Below are 6,743 nucleotides of genomic sequence, written 5' to 3' on the forward strand. Positions count from 1 at the left end.
CCCAGAAAATAACAAGTGTTTGTGAGGATGTGAAAACATTGGAACTTTTGTGCACTGCCAGTGGCATGGTGGAAACCAATATGGTATGTCTTCAAAAAATTAAAGATAGGATTACCAGATGATTCGGCAATTCTACTTCCAAGTATGTACCCAAAATAACTGAAAGCAGGGACTCGAACAGGTATTTGTACATCACTCTTCATTGCAACATTATTACAATAGCCAAAAGGTAGAAAAATGCAAATGTTTATCAACAAATGAGTATATAAACAAATGTGCTACATATATATATAAACAAATGTGCGTATATACATATACGCATGCACAACGGAATATTATTAAGCCTTAAAAAGGAAAAAAATTCCGATATATGCTACAACATGGGTAAATCTTATCCATCATGCTTATCCACTGGAATATGGGTGATGCTTACACATTATGAAGACATTATGCTAAGTGAAAAAAAGCACAACTCATGTAAGATTCTGCTTATATGATGTTTTTGGAGTAGTCACATTCATAGAGACAGAAGGTAGAATGGTGGCTGCCCAGGGATGGGGGAGTGGGGCATGACGAATTATTGTTTAACATATATAGTTGGGGAAGATGAAAAAGTTCTGAAGATGGATGGTTGTGATGGTAGCATAGCAATGTGAATGTACTTATGCCACTGAATGTACATTTAAAAATGGTTGAAGTGGTTGATTTCATGTTATGTATTTTTAGCACAATAAAAATATTTTTAAAAGAATATGTAACCTGTAGAACCACACGACTGTGCACAAACTACAGCCTACAGTGATCTCTCTGATTGTGGAATGTCTTCTTTTCTCTCAGCATGCCCTGGGTAGCATATGTGACATTTAATTCTCTGATATACCAACCAAGTGAGGGCATCAGGACATAAATGTGTATTACATATTAATAAAGCTTAATTTCTTCCTTATTTTTTTAGAGAAAAAAATAAATGAAAATAGAAGCTCTAATATTGTCTTCTCAGACTGTACCTTTTTAAAGAGACCACTTGTTTAAAGGAAGGGGTGGTGGATGTATTTCCATAGTGTAGTGGTTAGCACTTCTGCTTTACAACAGAAGGTCCTGGGTTCGTGCCCCAGGGAAGCCACGGTCCATGGTCTATGGCCATGCCACTCTGAACAAGCCCGATCCTGTCTGATCTCAGAAGCTAAGCATGGTCGGGCCTAATTAGTACTTGGATGGGGAGACCACCTAGGAAGACCAGGTGCTGTGGGCATAAATAATAAAAAATAAATAAATAAAGGAAGGGGAGGAAAGAGAAACCAACAAAGACTGTGAAGGTACAGATGCTCCTTGACTTCCGATGGGGTTAGGTCCAGATAAACCCATTCTCATTTGAAAATATCATAAATTGAAAATACATTTAATACATCTAACCTACCAAACATCATAGCTTTGCGTAGCCTACCTTAAACATTCTCAAAACACTTATATTAACCTGCAGTTGGGCAAAATCACCCCCCTGCCGCTGCCCAGCATCACGAGAGAGTTATCATACTGCACGTCGTTGGTCTGGGGAATGATCGAAATTCAAAATGTGCAGTACGGTTTCTACTGATCGTGGATCACTTTGCATCATTGAAAGGCTGACAAATCGTAAGTCGAACCATCATACGTGGAGGACCATCTGTACCGTGAGAGAGGCATGAGGAAACCGAAAAGAGCGTGTGCCCTGGACGTGAGGGAAGACGGACAACCGGAGTGCTGAACTGTGTCCAGTGCTGTGTGAGGCAGAAAGACGAGAACAGAGACGCGATCCCGGAGCTGGCAACGGGGGAGCCGGGAGAGACCCTGACAGGAGCAGCGTGGGTGGACTGGTGTGGATGGAAACTGAAGAGAGGCTGTGAGAGGAAGAAGTGGAAACAGTAATTATAATCACAGCCTTCAAAATATTTTGCTTTGAAGGGGAGCAGAGAAACGAGAGGGAAATTTGACAGTTGTTATGGAGTCGAATAAAGTGTTTTGTTTTTAATTTTCTCCTAGGACAGATTACAGTGTGTTTGGATGCTGGCAGAAAAATCTAGAAGAGTTGGAGGAGCTGGAAGAGCACTGTCCTTAAGAACAAGAAAGAAGATGGGATCCAGGGCCCACATGGAGGACTTGGCGGGAGCGTTGGGGTGAGGTATGTGTGGGTAGGATAGTAACTTCAGGGAAGGAAGGATGATAAAGCTCTTGGCTGAGAAAGAGAGGTGTGGGGAGGAGGGGATGCATAGGGCATTTGATGGGAAAGACAGTATCAAAGAGTCATTTTGAGTTGGAAAAGCAAATACACCAGAGATGTAAAATGGGACCCTGGGCAATACCGAACCCCTTTGAAACTCACAGTCACAGATTTACAGTAAGACTGTTTAGCAAGGCAGAGCGTTTTTTCCCAGCCCCACTGGGCTGCCCAGGGATGGGCACAGAGCAGGCTGATGGGTGGCTTTAACCAGACTGAGGCTTTGCTGTAGAACAGAGGGAGAGAGAGGATGAGGAAGTTAATAGGGTTGCAAGGCGTGTGTTGGTGCTTGGCAGTGGGAGAACATTAGGGTTTGGATTGAGTTTGGTTGGTGTCTAAGTGGGTTAAGAAAGCGGTCACAGGAAGCAAGAGAGCAAGGAGCTCAGAAGCCGAGGCGCATCTATGTGACAGTGGGGGTGTGTCAATGAGGCACAGAGCTGAGGAAACCGACCTGATCCTCTTCAGTCCCACTTAACCGGGAGGTGCGACTTCCCTTCACGCCTCTACCCCACGAAACATGGCCAAGTTTTCCGCCTTCTGGTCAAGGGGACGACCGTGCCCAGGAACAACAGAATACTCCCAGTAAGTGGGCGCTTCCTTCCCATGTGAGGACAGCTTGGCACCGAGTCCTGTTCACGCAACCTCCTAGTTCTCTCGACAGAGGATGCTTCTCACCCACCCCACTTCAAGAACTCTGCTTTTACACCGCAGCTGGAAGAGGCGAGGCATGGATTCTCTTCTAGAGCCACTAGGGCTGTGGCCCTGCTGTCATTTTGATATTGGCCCAGTGATACCGATTTTAGAATTCTGACCTCCAGAACCGTGAGACAATAAATCTCCGTTGTTCTGAGCCATCAAAAAAAAAAAAAAAAAAGAAAAAGACTCATTCTGTTATCATAAATTTCTTTTGTCAAATTGACGCCCCCCCAAAGTAGAAAAAGTCTGTGCTAATATTTACAAGCAACAACGAACACTGTAAACAAATTTAAATTCTGTTGTGTTGCTACTCATGTACAATATACTGAGTTTGTCTCATAAAAAGTAACTGCTTTTTCACGGATTTCCTCATCTTTGTGAATCGCCCTCCTCTACCTGCTCTGTGCTGTTCCTGGAGCCCCACCTTGCTCGTCTTGCCCATGTCTGAGTCTGTCTTGTCTCCGCAGCAGAGGTTGCTCTGCGTCTTTGTTTCTTCTGCACTGTGTGCTGCGGGAAAGAAAAACAGGGTCCTAGAATATGGGAAAAGAGGAGAGACGTACACAGAAAGCACGTAGGAAATCAGAGATACACCCTGTATCGGACGGATTATCCACGAGACTGTTGAAGTCACCCCAAAATGAAGACAGAAGTAGAGGTGGTAGAGAAGAGGGTGAACCAGGTGATACAGTCACCAGTGACTGAAGGTGGAGGGATCAGGACAGGCGTCAGTCACAGAGCGGCAGCAGGTGAAAACTTCGATGACATGTACTTGGAGGTGGGGTGGGAAAGGTTAGGACTGGAGATGGCGTTTGCGGAGCAAGAAGGGCCCTGCCTCCTTCTGGTCCTAGGTACATGAGGTACAGGAGAGAAAACCAGTCTCCACTCCAGAGGTGAAATGCAGTCCCCAGGGGGCAGGGAGCTTTTCACTCCAGGTGAAAGGTCTATAAGGGCCATGACCCTGTGTCTGTCGTGTTCCCTTTCACGTCTCCAACACCTTGTCCCATGCAATGAGTACATGGTGTTCGCTCAACAAACGTGTAGTGAATCAATGGAAGGACAGTTAAATGAACGGAGTGTTTACATTGAAATCATGTTCCACAGCCCTATAGACTCTGCTCCAGGACATGTGACTGCCACGGAGAACAAGGGATCCTCATGGCATCTCATATTCATGGTGCCTAACGGAGGATTGATGAAAGAGTGCTTGACCATGTCCTCACCTCACCACTAGCAGCTGCAGGAGAAGACAGTCATTTGTTTCCTGCTCTTCTGACTGAACTGGCTTTCCATCGTTTTCCATTGTTAGAGCTTTAGAGAAGTTTAGGGACTAGCAAGTAATAAACTTTTAGTTTCTCATTTAGTTCAAAGCCAAATGAAAATCGATGCTGGAATCAGACCGATTGAAAGAAAAACATCAGATTTATTTCTACTAGGCTTAAAGATCATGATTTGAGCTGCAGCCATTAGCAGGATCCCTGATAGGTCCCCTTCTCTGCCAGACTGTGCCAGCCCTGGACAGTTTTGGGGAAGGTGAGTAGGAAATAAGTCTCCTAATATCATGCTGTATCCACAAAAGGAGCCCAGAAGAAGCTGGACCACACATGCTTTGTTCCTTCAAATATAAACTGCTCCCCAGCTTTGGCGAATGAAGTGAATGAAGGGGCAGAAAAAACCTGGAAACTTCCTCTCATATTTTTCTTTCCTACCAAGTGGACAACACTTATTATTTTCTGTTCTTTAAAATTATAGCTCTTCTAGTGGGTATGAAGTGGCATCTCTTTATAATTTTGATTGTATTTCCCTAATGACTGATGCTGAGCACCTTTTCATGCACTTAGTGGCCATTTGCATATCTTCTTTGGAGAAATGTCTATTCAATATCTTTGCGCATTTTTAACAGAGCTAATTATTTTTTGGTTACTGAGCTGTAAAAGTTCTTTAATAATTCTGGATTTTTTATGATTTCCCTTATTCGATATATGATTTATTTTCTTCATTCTGTGGGTGGTCTTTACAACTTCTTGATTGTGCCCTTTGAAGCACAAAAGTTTTTAGTTAAGATGACGTATAGTTTATCTTTTTTTTTCTTTTCTAGCTATGCTTCTGGTGTCATATCTAAGAAACCATTGCCTAATCCAAGGTTATGAAGATTTATACCTATGTTTTCCTTTAGGAGTTTTGTTTCAGTCTCCACCCCTTTTGGTAACAGCTTCATTCAAATGTAATTCCTACATCATACAATTTGCCCATTGAAAGTATACAACGCAATAATATTTACTATATTTGCGCACTTGTGCAACCATTACCACAATCAATTTTAGAACATTTCTATCATTCCCTGAAAAAAATCCTGTCGTTTAGCTATCATGCCTTATTTTTCCCAACCCTGTGGCCTTAGGCAACCACTAATCTACTTTTGACCTCTATACCCCTGCCTATTCTATAAATTTCATATGAATGGAATCATATAATAATGCAGTCCTTTGTGGCTGGCTCTTTCACTTAGCATGTTGTAGCATATCAAGATTTCATTCCTTTTGATGGCTGAATAATATTCCGTTGTATGGATATACCACTTTTCCTTTATCCATTCATCAGTTGATGGAATTTGGGTTATTCCTACTTGCAGGTATTGTTATAAATAATGCTGCTGTGAACATTCAATTTTTATTTATCTGAGAATGTCTTCATTCTCCTTTTTTAAAGGTCGGTTTTGCTGGATAAAGAATTTTTGATTGACAGTACTTTCTTTCATCACTTTGAATATACCATCTCACTGCCTTCAGGCCTTCATAGTTTCTGATAAGTAATTAGATGTTAATCTTACTTTGGACCCTTTGTATGTGATGAGTTTCTTCTTTTTTGCTGTTTTCAAGACTAGACTGTTTCTTCGTCTTGGCTTTATATCCTTTTGATTATGATGTGTCTAATGTGTATCCCTTTGGATTTATCTTTCTTGGAATTTGCGTAGCTTCTTAGATGTGTAGATTAATGTTTTTCATCAAATTTTGGAAATTTTTGGCCATTATTTCTTCTAGTATTCTTTTGTCCCCATTTTTCTTTCCTTTTCTTGTGTGAGTCCCATTTTGATTATGCTGATATACTTATTGGTGTCCCACACGTCTTTGAGTTTCTATTCATTTTTCTTCATTCTTCAGAATAGATTAAATGAATCGATTTATCTTCAAGTTCATACTTCCGTCAGCTCAAATCTTCTGTTGAGCCTCTGAAGTGAATTTTCACTTTAGTTATTGTACTTTTCAACTCCAGAATTTCTATTTGGTTCCTTTTATACTTTCTATTTATTGATATTCTTTATTTAGTGATCCTTCATTCTCATACTTTTCTTTAGCTTTTTAGACATGATTTCCTGTAATTCTTTGAGTATGTTTAAAAATTGATGATTTAAAGGCTTTGTCTAGCTAGTCCATCATCTAGGCCATACTTTCTTATTTCTGTGCATGTCTCATAATTTTTGGTTGAAAAGTGGAAGTTTAAAATTATATAATGGGACCAATCTGGAAATCAGATTGGCCTCCATTCCCCAGGGGTTTGCTGTTGTTGCTGATGCTATTTGTTTTTTAGTGAGTTTACTGAATTGATTCTGTAAAGGCTGTATTCTTTTTCATGTGTGGACACTGAAGTTCCCATTTGGTTTTCTTAGTGGACAGTGAACAATTGTACATATATTTCCTCAAATGCTTGGAACCAATAAGTCTGCTTGTCTTTGCATGCACATTGGGACATGTCTTCAAATGCTCAAGTAGGCAGTTTATAATTTTGCCTAGCCTTC

At 41.1% G+C, this 6,743-nt stretch overlaps 1 pseudogene; it reads left to right on the plus strand.

Annotated features, from left to right (window-relative positions):
- The first annotated feature begins 1,132 nt into the window (after positions 1 to 1,132).
- LOC111742556 lies at positions 1,133 to 1,252 on the plus strand (annotated as a pseudogene).
- The last annotated feature ends 5,491 nt before the right edge of the window (positions 1,253 to 6,743 follow it).

This window comes from Pteropus vampyrus, unplaced genomic scaffold (assembly GCF_000151845.1).
Source record: "Pteropus vampyrus isolate Shadow unplaced genomic scaffold, Pvam_2.0 Scaffold96, whole genome shotgun sequence".
NCBI lineage: Eukaryota > Metazoa > Chordata > Mammalia > Chiroptera > Pteropodidae > Pteropus > Pteropus vampyrus.